Genomic DNA, 26,268 nt, shown 5'->3' on the forward strand with positions numbered 1-26,268 from the left:
CGACAAGACTTGTCATCATCAGATTTTCTTGGAAGCAATTCTTATGTACATGCTGTTCTCTCCCCCTCTGTCCTAGAGGAAGAGAATAGGCTGGAGTGTGGTCTGGCGTAGCTATCCTAGAGGTAGTAGACACATCAGAAACGACAAAGGGAGAAACTTGGCACATACTACTCTGCCCTGGTCCCAATTATGTTTCTGTTTTGTTTACGTTCTTTTCCCTTGCTAAAATAATATAGACAAACCTATTTACACAGTCATGAGCACATTTCAGGCCAAGCCGCATTCAAGACAATCCATACCATCGATATGCTGGCATAGCTCTGAAGTCACAGGAAAGAAAGATTAAGAAGTTCTCACAAACAGTCGTGACAGCTGAACTTAGGTAAAATTACAAGGAACTCTATGGCCGAAGGGGCAGGAAACCTCTCATTGCAGTATAGAAATCGCCTAGTGCCACAAAGAATTCGATCAATCGGTTCAGCTACAAAAAAAAGAAAAAAAATATGAAAACCCCTGACCTTTAGGGCTTCTCCCCTGCATGACAAAACATGTGGACCAAGAGTTTATTCCGCGACACAATACGCTCTCCTGTGTGGCTATGCAGGTGCTCTTTCAGGTGGGAATTTCGAGTGAATGCGCACGGACATAGGTGGCACTGGTAGGGACGCTCTCCAGTGTGGGTGCGCAGATGCTCTTTCAGGTGGCAATTCCGAGTGAATGCGCATGGACATAGGTGGCACTTGAAGGGGCGCTCGCCCGTGTGTGTGCGCACATGAGTCGTCATGCGCGCCCTTTTCTTGGTCTTGTAAGGGCACATCCGGCAGGAATGCAGCCGGCTGTGCACAGACACGAGCGACTCGTACTGCTCCAGTGACCCCAATGGTGAGGACCCTGCAAAGTCGCAGAGAGCACATGAAAGCTATGCAAGTGAGGCGTTACACAACTGAACTAGTGTGCTATACCTGGCAATCAAAAAGACTTGCCACACTTGTCTGCAAAATACATGATAACCTTGGGCTACACAAACAACACATCACTGTCTTGGCAGCAGTGCGGTACATGTCTCACACAAGTTCCTATCGCTCTATGCATGCAAATTCTTGCTTGCAATATGTGGAGGTTGGATTTGGCATGAAATTTTGATATTATGACTAATTAGTAGAATTACTCTTTGTATTTAACACTGCATCAGACACTCACCTATTAAAGTAAATATGAATTTTTTTGCATCACAATGAAACCATCAACTGAAATTTCAACACACAAAGAATATGAAATTCAATATGAATTAAAGCAATTATAGTGATATAAAATGAAAAAAAAATAATCTTGAACCATTTCACTCTATAAAGGTAGATGACCAGCGAAGCTGTGTAGCACCAGACAAACAGGCGACACTGAATTTTGAACAAAGGTATGAACACATTTACTGTCTTGGTTGCTGGTCATCGTGACGAAAGGTACGCACACACATTTATTTTTATACATCCGTGTTCATTTGTCTTATACATTTGTTATATAGATTCGTGTTTCCATTTCGTGATATACTAAGGCAATGAATTTGAGACCGAAATCACTGCACCAGTTGGCAGTGGGCCAGTGCCTTTGCAGAGGAAGGGGCAGTATGGGAACACTGGCATGATAAATGGCTACATAGCCAGCTGTAGAAGAAGACAACGATGAACATGAGAGCAGTGGTACGAACGCGTTCACACAGTTATGCCGAGGGGGCACTAATGAGCCAGCTGTGGTAAAAGACGACAACGCCCACGCAAGCAGTGGCACGAGCCATTGCTAATGATAGTTCTTGCTCACACAGATTTGTTCACGGACACGAAAAATGCATGGAACCCTATCCATAAACTGCTTCACTCTAACATACAAAAAAATTAAATAAACACAGCTTTTTATAAAGGTTAGAAAGGCACCACATTTGCTAGTGGAGAACATTGCCACATTTCTGTGACAGTTATTTTACTACTTCAACAAAATTACAATATGAAACTGCAAAGTTCTGAGGTTAACTTATCCACCAGTTTGTGTTTCTGTCACTGAAGCTAACTCACAAACTAGATAGATTTCTAAAAACATGCAGAATCCCATGCTATATATTAGCTTGACTGAACTATGTTTTCAGCACAGAGTAAGACATACAAGAATAATATATATGGGAGAGCCAAGCAATCTGACAGCAGTGTTTCCTTTTTGATGAGGCAAAAGGGCCGTTTTGGAACTTGTAGAGATGGCGACACTTGGCGTTACTCTGCACCAGCTGCTAGATTTGGTGCATTTCGTTCACCACTGTGTCACCAAACACAGTCATCGCATTCTCCCCCTTTGTTTCTTTCACTTCCAACTACAGACGAGTGTGCTGTACGTCGTCTCCAGCACATCAGTGTACATAAACCTTTGCCGTCTGCTTCAGCTTCCACTGCAGATGCTTAGCTGTGGATATCCACTTGTCATGATCATTCTGGATAAATCTTATCACTCAAAATCCACACAAAGTATTCATGTTAAGCTCTCACTATCTCCACTCCACAGCCTGTTCTCACTATTAGTAGCAAGTAAACCATCAGGGATATCTAGGCTTTTGTTAGATTTTCTGCATGCATATATCATGTACATATTGTGACACAATGATTACTTACGAAAAAAACGTGTGGATGTTTAACATCTCAGTACAGAGCACTTAAAACATAAAATAAATGGGACAACAAATGCACTATAACCAGAAATTAAACCTGCATCAACATTCACTTTTACAGCTATGTCCTTAGGAACGTCCTTGTTTCACTAACTAAACAACCCTTTGCGCACAGGTGACAAGAAGAGGAAATTTATAATTTCCTTTGCCATGCCTGCACTGTGATCCGTGAACAGAAGTGTTCAGGAGTTCTCTAATCCACTATCAAACGAGCTTAACTTAAAATCACTACATGCCCGACGAGAAGTCACGTTTGAGTTTGTCAAAACACAAACCATGACAGAAAAAATGCAGTGTACCGCGACAACTGCGTAGCATGACAACAGTTTGAGACAAGTCGGTATCAGATGAAAGTAACCGATTTAAGCTTGCAAAACTTATCCAACAATTGTGCAGCGCAAAGTGCATTTTTGAAATCGAACCAACATGCAGCTTCATTCAATTCTTGTCTACTTTGCAGACCTCCTTGACTGCATAAGAGCCTCCCGATTTAATATACAATTTTAATGGCATGGGGTGTGCTGTATTTGTGCCAGCAGCCAGGAGAAGTAGGGGAGAACCATTGCCAAAGGCCTGTTGTGGAGAGGGTGAGCAGCGGGGGCAGAGCATGGCGGGGGTGTGCTACGTGTGCCGAGTGCAATTGTGTCCTCTGCATCAATAACAGAACAGCAAATGCATTAGTGGATGCCAGAGTCGGCTCTCCTGCATAATTTACATTGTGATTCTTTGCCCGTACATTGCAGTGTCAATTTCTTTATCCTGACGATTACAGCTCAGTGAATACTATAAAACAGTTTTTTTCTCATGGTTGCTATGATAAGATGACGGGGCTGCAAGCGAAATTGCCATTATACTTGTTCCAGACAAGAGCCACATCAACAGTCATATCACTGCCGCCATGCTAAACCAATCCTGTACCGAACTGTGTTACGTAACAGAGCAAACAAGTGAATGCTTTCTGTGAAGATTCTGGTAAGCTGGTTTTCTGGCAAAGCCTGAAGCAAATTTCTTGGACGTTTTGCAGGCAGCATGGAGACATCTGTAACAGCACAAAGGTTACTGATAAAGCCAGCACAAACAGTAACAACACAGAAAAACTTTTCCCCTCCATGTTGACAAAAGTGTTTAGGCAGGGGGCATGATGCTGCACTTCACAGTATATGAGTATCTCCCTAATCTATTACGAGCAATTATTAATGAACTCGAGCCAAGCCTCAAGACTGGAATATTTCTTGTTTTCAATGGAAGAATGCCATTGTTTTGAACACATATTTCTGCCTGCCAACAGTCTTGATAACAACGGCACCTTTTCCAAACACCAAGCATCCCAGTGCTCTTGCCAGCACACACTCAGCACATCAAAAGTTCGATTGGCAAGTACTGGTAAAGGCTCTTCTACAGTCACAGAACAATTACATTTCCTTGACTTCTTTTATCAGTAAAAAACTTCAGAGCAACGATAACTTGCCATGTTGGAACGCCAGATACGGCTTATACAAAGACTTCATGTATTTGTATGAAACAGCCACACTATGCTTGTCGAATGGTGCCCTGTATGCATTACAAGACCACGTGCGAAGTATTTCACATGGCTAGGGAATAACGTGATCCACACCATGTCCAAACATATACAGGTGTTGCTGTCACTAGGTTGAAAACGCCAGTCAACAGGAAACACCTCTACAGCCTAGGTAGTGATGAAATTTTTTTGTTGAAGCACCACTACCTGATGGCAGGCTCCAATGCACATTGATTGCAACACTGCACAGCATGATTAATTGGTGCCTACTTCACCTGAATACATGCACCACAACTACCATTCAAACATACGCGACCATCTTCCAGCACACACTAGCACATATGCTGTGATGGTAGGGAGGCTAGAATTAGTACTGCTACTACTACTCCTTGTTTTCATAACCATACACATGGTTCACTTTTTTTTGCATGGAGAAGCTTATTCATCAACTGACGAAAGAGCATGTCTTCGGCAGTGCATGCTCTAATCTGAGGATGAGAACTTGAACAAGACTACTTGCAGAGACTGCATTTTGGACATGGCAATACTTTCTCTACAGTTTAAGAAATAAGTTAGGGTTAATTGACAAGCTATATTATGGATCAACCCACTTCCAGTCTGACTCCAACTCATGAAATAGAACCTTTCATGCAGTTTCACAAGAAGAAGATACAAATAAAGACATCTACACGTACTATTAGGCACTGCTTTTCTCATGAAAAATATAAATGTGCTGAGATGGAAAGGCATGACTGTGACCTGAGAATGCGTCTCAATGCTTCACTCATGTCTGGTCTACCATTATGAACTCTTTGCAAGCTAAGTTACGCAAGTCATCAACTGTTAAACTGAACTGGCTTCACAGCACAAAATGAACTTCGTGCTGCATGTGCAAACTGATTTGCAGATCATTTGAGTGTGGGGAAGAAGGAACGATGAGAAAACGAAGAAACACTCCTTCGATAGGATAAACATCCTGATTTTTGAAATTTGTCATTAGATGTAGAAATGCCAAAAAACATTGATCCATGAAGACCAGTAGATTTGGAAACACCATGCATCCCACAAGATGGTGTATGAGGGAAGCTTTGAGCCAGACGGAGCAGCCCCGTTTGACAAAAGTTCATTCAGGTTTGTCACTTCGAATGAATAGCTCGCCAAGTACTCTGGTGACATTTTTTTCTTTTCTTAGCTTGCTGGTCTTGAAGATATTTGAATGTGTAAATTGGGATGCACAACTGTGCGGTTAGGAGCCGTATCACAAAGAAATATTTTGTGCGGCATAGACTTTGGCATTCGTTTGGATGCATAACACCCTTCAGAAACAATGAGTGGAAGTTAAATGCCACTGACCAAACAGGCTAACCAAAGGACATACTTTAGTTAAAGTTGGCTGTATTCTGGGCCTTCCTCTCTTAATGTTTTGACCAAATGGCGCCTTCGCTCAAACAATGTACAAAACTGTATGTACAGGCATGGCCACTGCAAGTGGGAACACATAGCTCATGGCATCACTGCACAGTGCCCACGACCGACGCCTCATGAAGTCTTCTGGCACAGGCGCAATCAGAACAATTGGTGAAAAGACCGGGGAGTCATCTGCTACGGTGGCTCGTCTGCCAAGACTTCGAGAGGCGCCGGCAGGGAGCACTGCCACGGGCTCTCATGTTCTCTTTAGCAGTGGCCCTACCTGTACAAAGTACAAATCACATCTTCGAATAAACAAGTTTATATTTTTAATACTTTCTTCAAATGAATGAATTCTGGGGTGTTATGTGCCAAAACCACGATTTGATTACAAGGCACGCCATAGTGGGGAACTCTAGATTAATTTTGTCCACCAAGGGACCTTTAACGTGCCCCCAATGCACAGGACGTGAGTGCTTTTGCGTTTCGCCCCCATCGAAATGCAATCACCGTAGCAGAGATTTTGTCTCATGACCTTGTGCTTGGTAGAGCAACACTATAGCTACTAAGCCACCATGGCGGGGAATATTTTCTTAAAACAAAATACTTTGCATGTGTTTTGCTGTTTCTGGATGAGCTGTGCCACTTTTAGAACTTTCGAGAAAGCTACCCACCCATTAGATGAAATTCATTTGCTCACACTGTGCATTCGACTTCTGCATTCACTGTACCAGTTCCGGCTCGTGGAGATATGGCTGGTTTACCCGTATCTCCATGTTGGGTTGTGGGCTCGAGTGCCTTATTTAACTTCACCTTAACCAACACCAAACGCTGTGGATTCAACTGTTACCAAAGGTTGTGGGTTCAAATGCTTTAATTAACTATATCTTTATTAACTGTTCCTTAATTACCCCACCTATTGTAGGTTCGAATCCAACCAAAGTTGGGGGTTCGAATGGTTCGAGTGCCTTACTTAACTTCGCCTTAATCAACACCAAAGGTCATGGCTTCAACACCTACCAAAGGTTGAGCGTTCGATTGCCTTAGTTAACCCCATTTTAACTAACTGTGGCATAATTAGCACCACAGGTCATTTCATTTCATTTATTTACCTTAAAGACCTCACTAGGGGGTATTACATAAGGGGTGGGTGTACACAAAAAAATAAAACACTCAAATTTGTGACAACAGGTACTCATCACATTGGCAGAAAAAGATGATGGACAGGTGAGAACGACGATATTGCGAGGAAGGCCGTTCCAGTCTTTGGCTGCATGAGGAAAAAAAGATGTTGAAAAATTAGCAGTTCTCATACGTGTACGGGAAACTTGCAGTTGGTGACCAGTGCGAGGAGATATGTATGCGGGTGGTGTTATGTAAGGGGCACTGTTAAGTGGTGAATGGTAAAGCTTATAGAATAGACAAAGTGTTGCTATGCGTCGGCGGAGGGATAAAACTTGCAGCCCAGATTCCGCTTTGAGGGCGGTAACACTGATTTCGTGAGAATAAGATGAGTGAATGAATCTGGCAGCACGATTTTGCACCGCTTCAAGGTCATCTACGATGCATGCTTGATGTGGGGACCATATGGGTGACGCATACTCTAGTTTTGAACGGATAAGTGGCTTATAGGCTAGTAATTTAACTTGTTGGGGAGCGTTACGAAGGTGACGTTTCAGAAAACCGAGAGTTCTATTTGCCGATGATACAATGCTTGTAGTATGTGCATGCCATGAGAGATCATTGGACAAAGTAACGCCTAAGTATTTGAACGATGTTACTGCTTGTATAGGTTCGTTAGCAATTATGTACGGGAATGTAACGGGGTGCTTTTGGCGAGCAATGGAAAGAAGTTTACATTTAGTCGGATTAAGGGTCATTAGCCAGCGGTCGCACCATTCCTGGACACGGTCTAGATCATGCTGAAGTTTTGCTGCGTCGCAATGATTAGCAACTGATCGGTAAATTACACAGTCGTCAGAAAACATTCGGATTTGGCAAGATAAGTGTTGAGGCAAGTCGTTAATATATATTAGAAATAGGAGAGGACCGAGAACAGAACCTTGGGGTACACCAGATGTTACAGGAACAGGGTCAGACGTATGATCATTAACAAGGACGTGTTGGGACTGCTTAGACAAGAATTCCTTGATCCAAATCAGAATGTTGTGGTCCAGGTTTAACTGGTTTAGTTTTAAAAGTAATCGTTGATGTGGCACTTTATCAAACGCTTTTGCGTAATCTAAGAAAATGGCATCAGTTAGTATGTTGGTGTCGAGGTTAACATGCAAGTCATGAATGAAAATGGCCAGTTGGGTCTCGCATGAGAAGCCCTTTCGAAAGCCATGCTGAGATGGATGAAAAAAGTTATTTTTATGGAGGAATGCCATGATATTAGAATAAATGACATGCTCCATGATTTTGCACGGGACGCTTGTTAATGATATGGGGCGGTAATTTAGCGGGGAATCTTTTTTACCAGATTTGTAGACAGGAACAACCTTCCCCACTTTCCAATCATTTGGCAAGTGACCTACAGAGAGTGAATGAGAAAACAATACACAGATACGCAGTAATGGTATGACTGGTGTTCTTTAACAGCTTGGAATTGATTTCGTCAACGCCTGTCGATGAAGAAAGCTTAATGTTATCTAACAAAGATAAAATTCCATCATAAGTTATTGTGATAGCAGGCATAGTAGACAGAGTTTTAGCTGGTGTCGTAAGCAGAGGTGTGCTGGGTTCTTTTGTGAAAACTGTGCTGAAAGCAATGTTAAAGGTGTTAGCGCATTCGCGGTCCCCGACGGTTTCTTCCAATTCGTTGGTCAGAGTGATAGCGCGCGATTCGATAGAATTGATGACCTTCCAAAATTTTCTCGGGTTATGATTTAACAATTTTGTCAAATCGTTGTTGAAAAATTTGAACTTAGCATTTCTCACAGCAATCAGGTAGGCATTCTCCGCAGTATAGTACTGCTGCCACGTATTAGACGAGGCTCTTACCTTAGCAGCACGAAAGAAGCGCTTTTTTCTGCCTTCTAATGTTTTAAGTGTCTTAGTGTACCATGGCTTTTGGTGATTTGATGAAAGAAGAAGCGTGCTAACGCTTCTTCTTTGTCTTGGCTTCACACTTTCTTATAAAGAAATTGATGGCCTAATTCGTCCTAATTAACACCAAAGGTCATGGGTTCAACTCCCACCAAAAGTTATGGGTCTTGATTAAATTCACCTTAATTAACACCAAAGGTAATGAATGGGTTCAACCTCCTGAATTTTGATGTCATGAATTTTGTTGTCATAATGCCAAACATCGTTTGTCCCATGAGCTGCCTAAGGCTTTCACTTTACTAAATGCAATGTGTTAGTACAGATCCCACCCACCTGTAACCTGCAGCTATAGGCTCACCAAAAAGCACTAGGAGAGAGTACAGAGCTCTACATAAATACCCGCTTCATAAGCCTAATTCTGGTTCTATAACGGAGCTCTACAATACAGGCAGGAATGAAGCATATGACAATCACTACTAACTTCTCACAAGAAGCATATATTCATTACAACTTTATACAACAGCAGCATCTGAAATATGTTCACTAAAATAAACAATAAGGGTTTCTCAGACAGGAAAAGAGAAAAAGTGATATTAGATGCACTTTGCAGTACTAAAGTAATGACAATTAAAGAATGCCAGAATTACTAAACATAAAAATAAATGCAGTACAAGGAACCAAATTCACAATTCGGACATAATATACAATAAAATGTGCTATAGTTGAAGCTAGATAACATATAGTTAACACATAGAGGACCAAAGCACACATATACTAATACTTGCCACTTGTTGTTTGCGGATCACCATTAAAATAATTCTCTTTTAAGAGGCAGCAGCAAAATTTCCTATTACGGACAACTATGGCTATGCACTTTTTAAGACCAGAAGAAAGGGAGCATAATTCAACAGCAGCTCACTATGTCAAATATCCAGCTATAAGATCATGCAGGACATTATGTATGTCTGTTATGTGTGATTGCATGAGGACTCAAGGTACAGTGGTATAGAGGGCACAACTTGAGCATGCGGTCACACTGCAAGCCTGGCTACACCAATCACACAGTGACAAAATGTACACGATACACATATACCCCATGACCTCATGACCACGTTTGTGAAGGGTGTCACCCTTACACCTGCAGCTCTTGCTGTTTCCTTCCATATAAGTGTCAAGCTAATAGAATAAGCTTATATTGCTTAGTTCCAACAATTTACATAAAGAGAATGCGGCATTAGGCTTTTTGATGGAAAACTTCAAGGAATCGTGGAGGAAGTCGCACAGTCCAGCTCTTTACGAGATGCATGACCACAGTAAACACAACTTAGAAATCTTAACTGCTGCTGCAATTATATCAGGTAGTTGGACTGCTGGAACAAATGAGCTCTCACACTAGACAAGATGTAAAAGGACTAATATGGTACGAATCTGGTGATGTTTGAAAATAACTTTGAGTATAGTTTCGAACAAGACAGAAATTGAAAGAAAAACGAAAACTTGAAATGATGAGCAGTAGCCGAACAAAGAATGTCGCTTTAAGCCAACGTTTTGTCCAGTGAATTTGTCATCATCATCAACAGACACGAGCGACTCATACTGCTCCCGGGATCCCAGGGGGCAAGGAACCTGCAAAGCCACAGAGAGCACATGAAAGCAATACAAATGAGGCGTTACACAACTGGACTAGTGTGCTATACCTGGCAATCAAAAAGACTTGCCACACTTGTCTACAAAATACATGACAACCTTGGACTACACAACCCACACCTTACTGTCTTGGCAGCAGTGCAGTACGTGTCTCACACAAGTTCCTATCGCTCTATGCATACACATTTTTGCTGGCAATACAAAGGGTTGCATTTTGCATGAAATTTCAATATTACGCCTAATTACTAGAATTACTCATTGTATTTAACACTGTTTCACACACTCACCTATTAAACTAAATATGACACTTCTTTTGTGTCAAAATGAAACCGTTCACTGATACTTCAACACACAAAGAATACATGACACATGAATGAAAGCAATTATACTGATAGAAAATGAAAAACCTATGAAAGAATAAAAAATAACTAAACGCAGCATTTGTATAACTTACAATGGCACCACATTAGCTAGTGGTGGAGAAAACTGCCACATTTCTATGCATTAAACAAAAGATTGGTTCTCCCTTTTGGGGCACTGTAAGCAAGTACCACAAGTATTTTTTATTGCTTCAGAGAAAGCAAAGTAAAAAAACTACAAACTACTGCAGGTAACTTATCTACCAGTTTGTTTCTGCCACTGAAACTAACTCAATCACGCACAAACCAAGCAACAGATTTCTGAAGACAGCCAGAATTCCATGCTATAGGTTACCTTGACTTAACTATGTTCTCTACACAGAGTAAGACATACAGAAATAAGATATACGGGAGAGCCAATTGATCTGATAGCAGTGTTTCCTTTTTGATGAGGCGAAAGGGTGGTTTTGTCGCTCATACAGGTGGTGACACTTTACATTACTCCACACCAACTGCTAGATTTGGTGTTTCTTTCACTGCTATGTCACCAACCACAGTCGTCGCATTTGCTCCTTCTGTTTCTTTCACCTCCAACTGCAGACACGTGTACTGTATGTTGCCTCCTGCACATCAGTGTACATAACTCTTTGCTGTCTGCTTCAGCTTGCACTACAGTTGTTTAGCTGTGAACATTCGCTTGTCATGATCATTCTGGATAAATGTTCCCACTCGGAATCTGCACAAAGTATTCACATTAAGCTCTCACTATATCCACCCCACAGCCTGTTCAGACTGTTGGTAGCAAATGGACCGTCAGGGATATCTAGGCTTTTGCTAGATTTTCTGCATGCATATAGTATCATAACACAATGATTATTTGAAGAAAAAAATGTGGAGAAGGTTAACGTCACAGCAAATATTACTTAAACAACTTATGAAATTGGACCACAAATTCACTATAACCAGTAACTAAACTTTCATCTAAAGTCTGTATTGCAGCTATGTTCTTAACGAGAAGAAAGGGGGTTAACCGAGGGGCCCTATTTTTATTAGTCATATCATAAGAAGCCAACAGACACTGACACCAAGGACAACACGGGGGAAATTGCTTGTGCTTAATCAATTAAATAAAGAAATGATAAATTAATGGAAATGATGTAAATTTCGTGATGTTCTTGCGACGCCTGCGGCATAAAGGATGTTCCACATCCACCGCCAAGGTCTTTGAGTGGTGGCGCTGGCTATCACTCCCAAGGTTCTACTGGGAAACATAAATAACCAAGAAAGTGGATGGGGAAACGGCGCCGCAGTAGCTCAATTGGGAGAGCATCGCACGCGAAATGCGAAGGTTGTGGGATCGTTTCCCACCTGTGGCAAGTCGTTTTTTCATCGATTTTCATTTCCATTAATATATCGCTTCTTTATTTCATTTGTTAAGCACAAGTAATTACCCCAATGTTGTCCTTGGTGTCAGTGTTTGTTGACTAGCTATTTTCTTAGGAACATATGAGCAGCTCTTAAGAGTGTTCTTGTCGCTCTCACTAAACAACCGTTCAATCGCAGGTGACACAAGGAAATTCTGAATTTTCTTTACCATACCTGCATCATCATCCGCGTACAGAAGCATTCGTGACTTCTCTAATCCACCATCAAACGAGCTTAACCTAAAGCTGTCAAGTGCGCGAAAAGGAATCACCTTCAAGTTTGACAAAACTTAGGAAAAGCAATGTGTGCAAGCTGGAGGCTCAAACTATGACAGGAAAAAATGCAGCATCCTGCGACAACTACGTAGCATGACAGCAGCGTGAGACAAGCCGGTATCAAATGAAAGCAACTGATTTAAGCTTGCAGTGCTTATCAAACAATCGAGCAATGCAAAGTAGGTTTTTGAAATCAGCCTAATCTGCAGCTTCAATCATTTCTTTTCTGCTATGCGGCCCTCTTCGTCTGCATAAGAGCCACTTCTCAAGATGGCTACTTATTATCCGATCTCGATGGCACATGGTGTGCTGTAGTTGTGCTAGCAGCCTGGAGCAGGAAAGAAGAATACGAAGCACTGCCAAAGGGCCGTTGTGGAGAGAGTGAGCAGCGGAAGCAGAGCATCGTGGCGGCATGCTACATGTTCTGAGTGCAAATGTGTCCTATTCATCCATAACAGAACAGAAAACGCATTAGCAAGTGCAAGTACATTCCTACAGCACATACTCGTAGAATATACTCCAGACATTAACGAAAATTAGACATGCTCACAGCAGAAGAATGATATGAAGAGAAAAATTTCTAATGGTCAACTCAATTGTTCGCATCGGGTTTACAAATGCGCACACTTTGCAAGAATAAGGGCAAAAGAAATGTACCATCTAGCCCAGCAACGAGCCTTGTTAAAGTATAGCATTCACAAAAGTATTAATTAATACTAGCGCAGTGTTCTAACCCACAGCTATTACATTTACTGCTACAGCTGCCATAAAACTGCAGCAGGATATTCACAGGCTCAGAATGCAGGCTGTTGTTCTTACACAGAAACTTTGACAACCTTTGTGCTCATTCCCAGTATTTACAGCAAAATAAAACATACACAGAGATTCAGTTCAACAAGTTAATAGGAAGCAGAGTCCTATTCCCAGAAACAATTGCCCTCGTCATCAGCCTAGTTGAGCAAGATGAAGGGTTCTCCCTAGGCCTACAAATTTATTACTTCCCTGTTATGTTACAAAACATCATAAATAAGGCAGCACAAAAACAAAACACTGTTGTTGTTTTCTGCTAAATGTTTCATTTTAGTGCTTTTTTAAAACATCTTTATCCTTCAAGTTAAGCCTCTATTACAGGTTTGTGCAGGACGAATGCATGAATTATGACAGAAAGAACAGCAAGATGGGACACAAAGGAGGAACCACACACACACACGTCCCTTGTGCCCTGTCTTGAAGTGCTGTTCTTTTGTAATGAACCAACTAGCCCGTCAGTATATCTTGCATTAATTACACACTTTCTTTCTTTTCAAGGATAGTTACCCATAAGTTCAAGGTAAGAAAAGTGGCTGCGGCTGAAGGTTTGTCCAACGTCTCCTTTCCACATTACAGGTACATTTGACAGATCCGGTAGTGTCTTTATGAAAGTATGTCCAAAAAAAATTTGTGGTTATTGCATGTTTCACCTTAAGATACATAGGGTGTAAGCACACTGAACAGCTAAACAATGCCAGCTTAACTCACTGCAGAGCTCATTCTGTATGTGTTGCTGTTCAGCGTGCCTGAGTCATCGCAACCCACACAGAGTCAGCATGCTAATCACTGTTGCAACAACCGCCACATCAGCTTTCACAGCATTGATGAGTGCTTTCAGAGCAAAAAAAAAATGGATTCTATTTGGTGCCCTTCAATGCGATACTATGACAACGCATGATTCTCACAAATAGACCGATGATGCAGACACGTGCACTATTTATCCACTTAAGCAATTGGTGCAAATGCGTCTGTGTTGCAGAATTTTGCAAGTACAAACATGTTGAACTCAAAACTGTGATCCACAAAACAATAAAATGTTAACCAATGCAGAGAAGCGCAATTCTTCTCCGAACAGTTAGCTCCGCTAAGCGCTGTTCATGTCGCCTTCAGATTTTATTCTGAACAGGCACAAGTGACCCTTGTCGTACTGTTTGCTTTGTCACTGAAAACAGTTCTTTGATGTTTCTTTGGGAGACTGCTTCAATTATACCACTACACAGACCACTAATAAAATTTACAATTGGTTGCGTGAGTTACAGTGTCTTATGCGATGTTGTAGTGCTGTATATTGTCATTTTGTAGTGACTGCGAAGAACACAGTAACAAAAACTGTTTATTGCTAAACTCTTTATTGGGCGAACCTGCACCCAGAAAAACTGGCCACCCTCAAAGCATAACAATAGTGACGAGCACAGTCAGTGAACGCTGAAATCTCATCTGTGGGTCAAGTGCATTGGCTTTTATACATGATTGGTCAAAGGATCCAGCATAATCACTGGTGCCTGTGTGCGATCCAGAAAGTACTACACAATGCACATATAATCAGATTACACAATGTTTGGCACCAACAGACAATGGATAGAACTACCGATAACATTTGGGAAACTTCCAATACAAGCAGGCATGTCCTGCGCCAAGCGATCACTTATAACATTTGTTAGCTGGTGAAAAGCGGTCATCAGAGAAGGATAAAGTAGACATGTCAGTACATTCAAAAACATTTTTGGCCATGTCCATGAGAGACCGGGCTAGCTGGTAATCCATGATGATGCGCACAGCGTGACAGCAGACAAAGGATGGAAAGGCAAGATGGGGACAAAGTGACAACTTCCAACAATGGGTTGGACTTCCAAATTGGAAGTCCGCCCTTGTCTCTATTGTGCCTTTCCTTCCTTTGTCTGCTGTCATGTGCACATCATTTGCTTTGACATAGTTTTGTCTACTTAAAGTAATTAATACTGTGTAGATGCGGTTCTGCAAAAACTTGACGGAGAATATACAAGCAGTAGCTCACTTAGGTGGTAATCAGTGCCAATGCAGCTGGTTACCGATACATTACATATGAATGGTTAGAGTAGAACAAAAGTGAAGGGCACAAGAATTGGTTTCTAGAAAGGCCAAATGAAAAAAAAAATTTACAGGAGAAACCTGAACAGTTTTCAGTCAGTTAACATTACAAGTACCGAAACGATCGCAAGTCAGCAGTTTTTTCAGAATTGCAGCAAAATCAGCGATTGGTTTGCTGGGTTACCTGGGTTGGATACCAAGTCGATCTTATCTTTTTTTTTCTTTTTTTTCTGTCTGCAGCAGTTCGCCTGACATCTAAGACAAGATGACAGTGAGCAGTACGCCCTCACTTCTGGACAGCCACATGGGACCGTCGAGTCAGGCATTCAGGTACATTTATTGTGCCGTTCTTACATGCACAACATGTAAAAACATAAGAATAAGCATAGTGTTACAATAAACACTCATAACTCATGACCCAATGGTGTAATAAGTGACGGTGGAATGAGTGGCCATGAGGACGTGCTGCTTGTTCTCATTTGCCATTATCAGATCTAAGTGGTGAAAATGTGTTCGCCATATTAGAAGAGCTGCCACAAAAAAGAAGAAGAAAGGCTGATAAAACAACAGTGAGACAAGGAATTGAACCTGGGTCTGCAACATAGCAATAAATGATAGTGCTACGCCACCGCTGCTCTTTTTTTTTTTCTTGCATGGTATTTGTTCCATAATATATAATATGTGCAAGAAACGTACTAGCACTACAGCTAACACATCTCATATTGAACGCCTAGAAAGGACCTATATAGACCACACTACACACCATGCGCCACAGAAAAACTAGTAGTAGTCGTGAACTTAAAAATGCTGGAACTTGCCAAATTTCTTTGCCAGTTGACCTACGTATAACTGCCTGAAAACTGTTGGGGTTTTTGTCGTATTTTCGTATTTTTGTTGATTTGGGCATTTCTAAGGCGGATTCTTGTGCCCTTTACACACATTCTGCTCTAAACACCTACAGCCAACTGTAAACGCCTCTTTTGTTATACAGGTGTCACAGGCGCACTTTTGATCGCGATCAAGCCCGATCCGGATCTAATTTCTCAGTTGTGATTGGCTCCTTTGCACAAAATGCACGAGATAGCCAATCGTAGTCGAGAATTTTGATTCAGATCAGTCCCAATCGCAAACAGTGTACATGTGACAGCAGTATTAGAAAGGCGAGCCTTCTGCAGCGTTAGAACCTCCAGGCATATGGCGACTTTCTGTTCCAAAAGAAAAAAAAGTAATCGTAATACTGTGTACAGTGGCATAGCAGAGTAAACAAACAAAAAAGCTGTCTTTTTAAGACAATGCTACATTTTTTTTCCTAATTACAGCAGCTGTGCAAGGTGTTCTAGATCAGTTACAATATTTGAAAATTCATTGTGATGGGCCAGTCTGTTTCCCGTAGTGTTATAATGGCCTCATATTCTTGCAAAGTTAATCATATTACTCCTGAAATGTTTCATCACGGCCACTGCTCCTCATCCACCATGCTTTTTCTGCTTAAAGGTTCTCAAGGCAATTATATCTCCCTATTATTAAGGCAGAGAAACTGAGATCCACATGGCCATCACAAACAAATTTTCACTTGCACATGCCCTGACGTTCAAAACATTGCAGTTGAGCTAGAAGCTAGAATCAAGCTAGAATTAGCACTAGTGAAATGCGAAGGTTGTTGGCAAAGGCGCCCACAGTGTGTGAGGCCACAGTTTATGCGAAGATAGAAGTTTTGAGAAAAATTATATAAATTTTGCAGCTGATATGGTTGTTTTATTAATTCTGCTCTTGCTTTAGTTATCCTTTTCTTTTAGTCACCATATGTGTTAAATGTCACAGCATTTGATATTATAGCATAGCATTTATTATTTATAGCATTTTTGACAATATATCAAGGGGGCGGGGGGTCCTCATCTGGACAGTTCATTTCTAATGCATACACCTTGCATGGCTTGTTTGTGTTGCCAACACCTACTGTATTACTTTGCAATGAAAACCTTCACAATTGTTTTTCACACAAAAATAAAACAGGCAGTATAAAAATGTTCCTTTGTATCATGCAATATAGCGCTCCTCTCACCTAAAGCTGTATGTTCTCGAAACACAAGTAAACAGCTACATGTTAGCTGCAAAACCTCTTAAATTTGCAGCAATATCGAATACATTGAGACAAAAAAGCTATCTTGGTGAAAATATTGCTGCAGATGCTGACCAGCACATGAGTAGTGCTTCTTTTATTACAAACATTTAATCAGCTTGCAAAGAGTGTGTACCACTTAGATCACAATCATTTTATTGAGGTATTTTTGTATCATTTGCATGTGGCAGAAGCAGGAAATAGTAAGCTGACTCTGCCTTAAAGCAAACTTATGCATGAGAGAGCGCTTAAAGCATTACTTGTTCAAACCGAGGCTTTGGTGTCTAGGCCACCAAATGTGAGGCCACTTACCCTGTATTCTGAAACCATCTATGACTGGAAGCTTCATTCCACTGAGCTGAGCACAGTGCCACCCCTCGACTGAAGACGACGCTGTGTTTCACAGTAATAGTTGGAATGTTAGTTAATTTGTTTTTATGAAAAGAAAGTAACATAAAGAGAATGCACAAGAACAATTTTTCAGTACATTAAGCACTTCCGGCACACAGCAAGTGTCGTCTGCTTGTGTTACAACGTACTCCATTTTGACGAGAGCTCCGCGGTCACAGTTGGTCTCAGTCTTTTCGCGAGCACTATGATTCGACTTTGTTGCCTTGTGGACTGCAAACGTAGCGACTGGCAATATGTTAAGCTGCGACATCGTGTCCCTCTGCAAGGCAGCGTACGAGCGAACTGGCTGCTGCGCATCGGACTACCGCTATCCGATCGGCGCCAGGATTTGCGCGTTTGTGGCCGTCACTTTACACCGGAAGATTACTAACGCAACAGCGTTTCGCGAGTCCCGTATTAGGGCAAACGTAAGCGCAAGGGGACAGGGTCTGGCCGCTTGACTGTGCCGTAACGGGATGAGCCGAGATGAGCAGAAGGGCAAATGTGAATGGTCTGCACGGTGCAGCCACCTGGTGGCATAGAGCGCAACCATACACAGTAGCAGCAACGAAGCGTATTCTTTGCTGCTGGTGCGTATTTTTCGCAGGAGTGTAATCATCGACACGTTGTTTTTATAAATGTTTAAAATGTTTTACACTTGGTTAGAGCAATATTAGCGCTTTGTTTGGCTGGTTAAGCGCTGCGCCAACAAGTGTCTGGACCGTGTAGACCGATCAGGCCGCTCACGTACGTCTACGCCAAAGTTCCTTCATCAGCTTGAGTTTATGCCTCCAATGATTTGCCGAAATGACCAGCTTGCCTGTGGTTAACGGAATACCAGACACGTTCGGCGCTACGACAGAATGCTCGCAACGCACGCTGCTTCGATAGCTCTCGCTTGGGGTCGACAGCCAAGCGGCTAGCGGAGAGGTCTCGCGCGGGCGGGGGCGGGCTCCAAAACAAACGGAAGTGGACGATGTGACGTCGCATCGTGACGCAGGACCAGTGAAGGCGGAGCGTAGCCCCGCTCGCTCGGCGAACGAGTTGAGGAGGAAAAGCGTGGATGGGGAGGAGGGTAACTTCTAATCGCTTGTAGCTACATTAATACGTAACGCTTCACTCAAATTGTGGTGCGAATGTTCTACTTAAGCTGTACCCCACGAGTCTACAAAATTTGTCCGAACCGTTTCAGGGGCCCTTTAATGAAAGCCTAGCAACCGCTTATGTCAAGGAGCGGGGCTGCTGTGCACTTGAGTCCAGGTGGAGTGTTGAGTGGAGAATACGGGAGTAATGTTGAATTCCAATGGCGGAGTCGGAGCAAGTTTTTCTGCTCGTTTCGGATCAAGTTTGTTCCAATGGCAGAGTGAGGGCAGGAGTAAGGTGTTCCAATGAGAGAGTCGGAGGGGATTCAGAGCGGGAGTCGGTCCGTGGAGCAGAAAAAGATGCTCCGCCAAAATCGGCGGAGTGGACCGGAACTCTGCGTGACGTATTTCCTTTACCACGTTTGTCTGCTGGGAGGCGCCACCGCTCACGACTCGCGAGGAAGCAAAAGCTGCTGCACGCTTGGCGAGATATCCATTCCGCACTTTTAAAAAAACAACAGGTGAACGGTGCTAAAGAGACAAGTGACCGGTGCGGCGGTGCTGGGAGCAAATAGCGGAAGGAAATGACAACACGCAAGGTATCCTGGGTAATTCGGCGATAGAAGTTCCGGTTCCGCCTTGCTCCGGCGGCGCAGGTTGTGTTCCACTCGCGGATCTGGAGGCGTTGCTCTGCGCCAGAGTCGAGTGCTCGCTCGCGGAGTCCGTCGGCTGCTCCGACTCCGCCATTGGAATTCAACATTAAGTCATCTTTACCTATCCTCGAGCCTCTTAAGAGATTTCCTACAACATTTAAGCTCAGCCTTTCTGTTTTCTTACAGCATAGTTATTACAGGTGGTACGAGACATTCCATTGTACAGTTCCTATAATTCTTTGGGAAAACATCCATCACCTCACTAAACAGGAATAGGCTCAAAAGGTTCACTGGTATCATCTATAGTGTTTCCATCCAAGCCAAGACCTAATGCTATTATGAGGCATTACAGACATTCAGTTACGTAGCCAGAAATTTCTTTCAGGGAAGGATTCTCCACTGGCCACTACCACTCCCCCTTCCCCATCACCTCTCTCTTTCGAACTATATAAATGTGTGGAGGGTTTTACATCACGCCAAGACAAACTCCTAGCACTGCCCGGACAGGAATGCTTTAGCAATGAGGATGCACATTTTTACGTTGCCAAAACAACTTTGCTTAACTTCTGACAAAAGTTTTTCATTGCTAAGGCATGCAGCCGCTACGCTTAAAATTATGCTATCATCCTTGTGCTGTTTTTAAAAATGATTATATTAAAAATAACACTTCGATTACAAATTGATGTATTTATATAATGTATATTATGACCTAGTTGGTACATTACTTAGGAAAGCGAACTGTGCTAAAAACATGACAGTGCTCTGTCTTGTGTCTTCTTGTTTGCAGCCTAGACTTGTTGCAGCCCAAGTAACAGTGGAGGTCAGTGTTATTTTTTTACCAGATTTGCTAGTGAGTGGTTCAGCCATAGCTATGTATGGAAGAGAGCGGGCACTATTTTGCAAGTCGCCTATTACTTAATTGCAGGCATTAGGGGCATACTGCCCTGACACCTGGCTATTCTAAAGACTGCAGAGCAGAAAGCACAGCGCATGCTACGACAGGGTAGGTGAATCTCAGCTAAGGCAACTGGCCACGGCCATATGGTGTTGAGCGATCCAGCAGTGATGAGACAATCCCCCTATGTTCCATAATTTTTCACTTAACTTCATTCTTGACGCCCTTAATGCGCATCACCACCCTAGCCCCCTTACTGTATCCACCTCCCACTCCCTGGAGCTCTCTGAAACTCTTTTCAGCTAATCACAGTCGCACTTTTCAACATTCACAGGGTTGTTGAACGACACAGCATTCTCTAACATTCCTATATTTATGTTTCTGTGTGGACATCGAAGCCATTCACCTAGCTCCCTTCCCACCTGTTTGTTGTGGCGGCTTCTTAGCTTCCCTGGTCCAGCACCCCGTCCTTGATATAAACTGCCGCGCGCAAATCAACATTATGTAGGCCTTTCTTTCTTGTCCCATTTTCTCTCTATTTTTTCATTCTTAGCAGTGTGTACGAACTAGCCTGATAGCAAGCTCTTCTGAAGTTTATTAACGTAATGAAAGCCAGGTTCAATGGAAAGTAAAAGAAGAAAAAAAGGTGGGGGGAGTGCTTTTTATGAGTTTTCTAAGCAAGCAAATTGCAATATTTTTGGAATGCTTTCCTTCTGCACAGTGTGGTCGATGATTCGGGGAAGTACCAGAAATTAGAAGCTCTTCGACGACACGATGACCTGATCTAAGTTTTAAGCATGTGCTTGTCGCATTTTTGTCTGTGTAGAATTTTAACGCTCATTTCCCCTCAGTAGTTATGCTTAGCATAATCTGGAATGAGGTAGAGAGGCACTATGGGTGGGGCCACAATGTTCTGCCTGCTACAGGCACTCGGCAACCACTTTCTCCAACTTTTCACAGCAAAAGCGGTGCACTGCTTGTGCCCATTTGGCACAATGAGCGTGGTCCTAGACATAGCAGTCCTAAACATTAGATTCAGGGGAGAGGGGTTCTACAGCTGATTTTTTGTTCATCACATCTGTGTTTGCGCCTCAAATAGCAGCAAGGTCAGGCTGCACATCTCTTATCCACTGAGTATCTCATCGGTGGTGCACTTCGTATGCACAACCAGTGATTGGCACAAAGCAAGGGCTGGTCATTTTTCAGAGAACAATAAAGTTATGATTGTTTCAACAAAGAAAAAGGTGAAGTTGCTTGAGACAGTGTTTTGCATGCTCCTCGATTTGCCTTCAACAAAGCAGTTCCCTGCTCCCGTAATCACTATGTTCCTGTCATAGGCATGTGTACCTGGCAGGAGCAGCGATGTGGATGAACTTGTGTGTTCACTTCAAAAATGCCTTGACACTGGCCGTGAATGAAACTAAGGCCCCCAGAAATTACTGGAATCTTACTATGAACAATACTCAATAGCCTGTAGGGTTACACCTCTTGAAACGGGCTTTCTTAATTGCCCACTTGCCAATGCATCCGTGTCGTGTAGCATGGTCGTGTAGGCGCTGGTAATCTCTCGGACTATTGGTCAATGTACATTGGGTGTCTTTGTAATCTATGTATGCATGGCACTGCGTGTTTGCACTAACTCTGACAAGTAAGGAGTGCTGAAAGCAGTGCTGTGCTGTTTCTGTTACCTGCTTGGTCCACCTGTTTTGTTTACAAACTCACCTGAATATTTGCTGTTGTGACATGTAAATTTGCTCATTCTATTTATACAAAGATACCATGCATTAAATTGCTGGTCGCCTATGGTTTCTTTATAATTTTGCTGCAAAATCTTAGCCTGAAGTAAACTTTACTCTCGTAATGCACTTGTATGTTCCAACGAATTATTAGTTTACATGCAAAACATGGTGGTGGTAACAACTTTATTAAAAATCCAGCAAATTCGTGGCCTGGGCCTAAGCCGCTCTCGAGTAGGCCCGGAGATCCTGTCTCCCTGCCGCTTCACGGGCTTGCTGGATGGCCCATAGTTGATCTTGGCGGTTTGAGTTTCGCAGCGCAGCCGCCCACCGCGCCGCAGCTTTGTCTGGAGGCACTGCATTTCCTCTGCCTATTACCTCACATTCCCAGAGAATGTGTCTAAAACGCGTGAACCCTGCCGCATAGTTTGCAGTTATCGTCTGAATAGATGTCTGGATATATCCTCCTGAGATGAATGGGATTGCGGAAGGTCTTGATTTGCAACTGCCTCTGGTCTACCGCTTGGGCCCTGTCGAGGGGTTAGGGTGAATAAACACGCCTGGAGTTTTATTAAAATTTTGAAATGTCACAGTACCTGGTCATTCTGTCCCTCTCTGTCCGTGCCTCTGTTAGATTTCTGACCCCCAAAGAGGATCCTTCTACACAAAGGGTAATTATATTTTGGGAGACGAAAATAAGTTTACTCGCCGTGGTTGCTTAGTGGCTATGGTGTTGAGCTGCTGAGCACGAGGTCACGGGATCGAATCCCGGCCACGGCCGCCGCATTCCAATGGCAGTCAAATGCGAAAACACACATGTACTTTAGACTTAGGTGCACATTAAAGAACCACAGGTGGTCTAAATTTCTGGCGTCCCCCACTATGGCGTGCCTCATAATCAGATCGTGGTTTTGGCACGTGAAACCTCATTATTTAGTTTCTTTTAAGAAAATAATTTTAAGCTTCGGTGCAAAAGTTAAGATTCTATGTTGTGCTCCTGTCATTTATCTGTATTTTCTCATTGCTGTTGTATGGTGTCGTGGTTCATCATGTCCAATACAATTATTATTTGCCAAAGTGCAAATCTCCCATGCAGAACATGAATGAAGCTTGTGTGTCTGACAACTTGATTTATGCATAAATACCTTCAATACTTGCTGTGGCTGCCTATGTGATTGTCTGATTGACATGCTCACTGAGAGAAATGAATCGGCTGATGTAATTGTTATGGTTTGTAGGAAGACACAATGTTCTTGTGCAGTTGCCTTGTTTGTCTTCCTTTAGCATTTATTCATGACCTGTGAAATCTGTAAAACAACTCATCTATTAGCCTGAGTGGATATTTAGCGCATAAACTGCTTTCGTTTGTGCAAGTAGGTTGTTTTATTAGTATCATGATATTTTGTTATTCTTCTTTGGTTTACTAAAAAACGTCTTGTGCGTTTTGTTAGGTGGGTAACTTCTGCAGCAATTAGTTCATTGAGCAGCTCTACAAGTAAGCTTATGCATTCCACTCATCTTTGTATATTGAAGTTGGAGCAACAAACAGATTCACAGGAAGATGTAAATAGTGAAGTCGAATAAGGAATGTTTTGTGCTGGAGCCAACGTTGTGACAAACTCATCTTCGTCAACTAGTCCTCTTGTTGAGACACTGGCTGCAGCCAAAGGCTTCCTTTGTTTAGCTGATGTTGATCACTTGTAGAACAATCACTATTGTAAAAATAAACAGGCCATAGAATAAATTTTATGTACAGTAAGGTTTCAACATTTTCTGTTAACAACCCAACGTAACAAAACCATTAAAAATTTTCAAAGCTCAAAAAGGCTTGCATTCAAGTGTAATACTGCATGCAGAAAAGCAAAGTATTCAGGCAGCTGTCCTCTTGAAGCTTTACTTCACAATCGCAGCAGGCTAGCAAGCACCAAGTATGAATGAATACAAAACGCATTTGCACTTCTCGCCTGACGAAGTTTACTGTGCTTTTACAGAAATGAAAATCATTGAAAAGGAAGTGGGTGTTTACGTTGAGATATGAGCACGTAATCTGTAAGCCTCGTAAGCTTATGTCAAGTAAAACAACATGAAATTGTGAGAGATTGAGCTTTTTAAGTACACATGTTATAATAGGAACACCAACCTTCTTCAGGGTGATTAAAAGCACTGTAGATCAAGGTTCTCCACGTAGTGGAAACATTGTTAAATCTGTGAAGATGTGAATGTGGGCAAGTTGGTAACAAATTTCTAACTTGCTAAAGCACATTACTGTCCTCATCGAACTAATAACTATAGTTTCTTGTACATGTGTCTTGATCACATTCAGCACAGCATTATGCATTTTTATCTTTCTTTAATACATTCTGTAGCCCCTCAATGGATTCAAGATGCTGGAAACCTATGTTGAACTACAAAGTGCTTGCCACTAGAAAAGACAAGAAGTCAGTTCCTGTGTTAGAAATATTTATTCGTTAGAGAAAGGCTAAAATTTATTAGGAACATTAACCATGTTTCAAAGTTTTCATCCTACTCATTTTACAGTTGAAGCTAGCTTGCTTCTCAGCTTGCTTGTGCTTAGAATTAAAGCACAACAGATGAATCGCTTGCCAGGGCATTGTCCACAGAAAGTGGTCACTTTTCTCACTCTCACCGTAGTGTTTGGGCTGCTGCTGGTACTGTTCGCTGCATAGCAGCCAGTGCAGTGCCACTGAGTGTCGTGTGCCAATGGGCCGGTTTTTCTTAGCATGTGGACACTCCTCCCACGAGTTTCTTCGATGTTGTCTTGACGAGGGCCGAACAGTGAATGAGCCAGTTCATCTTGAAATTTTATAATTGGCGTAGAGTTTCCTTCAAGCATGCCACGAATGTTCCACGCATTTATGATGGCACTTCCAACAAGCAACTCAACAGCTACCTTTCTCTACCACTTGAGTCCTTTTCTAAGGGAGTTGTGGTATAACGTCATTTGGTCACTCTAGTCAACGCCATTTTTTGCTGCATTGTAATCGAGAACGGCCTGATGTTTCATGATTGGTGTGCCGTCGCTTGTTTTCTTCCCACTGTCCACCAAAGTTGCTTTATATTTGGCGACAGATGTGAGTATCAGAACAGGCCACTTGTCCATCCACTTCAGTGCCTTCACTCCATCTTTGGACTGAAGTCCGGTAACACTGCCATTTGCAACCTTTACTTCAGTGACATCTTTTGGCAGCCTCCTCACTGAGCGAACTGTGCCACAGATGAAAGTGTCTTCCTTTAGAAGGCGAAGAGTGAGCGGCAAGCTCACGTAGAAGTTGTCTACATACAGCAGGCACACGACTTCCTTGTAATTTTGCAGGAGTTTCAAGCATACATCTTCGGCGTGTCCGATGCCAACTGTTCAGTCACACTTTCCGGCATATACATCAACCTTTAGCCTGTAACCGTCCTTGGTACATGCCTTGAACAGCCCGACTCTATAAGAACGAAAGTCTGCCATGCCATGGCACTATTGTTTCATCTGTCACAACCTCCTTTCCTAGCTCAAGCACAGTGGCAAAAATTTTGGCTCAATTTCTCTATCAGACGATGGATCCTAAAGACATGATCCTGCAGCTCTGCAACCAGTTAATTGTCCGCAAAATGCCGGAACCTCAAAAGTAGGGAAAAGGCGGTCACGGCTCATATTTTTACGAATGAGTTCAACGCCATACAGGTTACTTTTTTCCCAGTAGAGACTCAGGAAGATGGACGAGATCATTACAAATTGGTATTCCAACAAATGCTTTCGTTTGTTGGAGATTGGTTTCCATCCAATTTTTCAACTGTGATTTAGATTTGGGAGTAGGAAGACGGAGGACACCAATACAAATCAGTATTCCATTAAATGCTTTCATTTCTTTCGCATTGGTTTCCGTCCAATTTTTCAACCGTGATTTAGATTTGGGAGTAGTTGACTTCAACACTTGTTGTGTGAACCTGTTTGTTTCATTGACCATCATTTGCCAAATGTCATCCGTAATAAACAGTGAACATAAAGATGGGGCATAATGGCTAGATGGCAACTGAATGATAGTGGGCGGCCTAGAGTGCGGTGTCACATTAGGCGAAGTGGTTGTTGCCGGTGTCCATTTCTCTAGAGATGGGCTGAGAA

At 42.4% G+C, this 26,268-nt stretch overlaps 1 pseudogene; it reads right to left on the reverse strand.

The window, feature by feature from the left end:
• The window catches only part of LOC142558437 (uncharacterized), a 113,790-nt pseudogene extending 94,904 nt beyond the window's left edge, over positions 1–18,886 (reverse strand).
• Positions 18,887–26,268: the final 7,382 nt, after the last annotated feature.

The sequence above is a fragment of the Dermacentor variabilis genome, chromosome 9 (assembly GCF_050947875.1).
Source record: "Dermacentor variabilis isolate Ectoservices chromosome 9, ASM5094787v1, whole genome shotgun sequence".
NCBI classification, from domain to species: Eukaryota; Metazoa; Arthropoda; class Arachnida; order Ixodida; family Ixodidae; genus Dermacentor; species Dermacentor variabilis.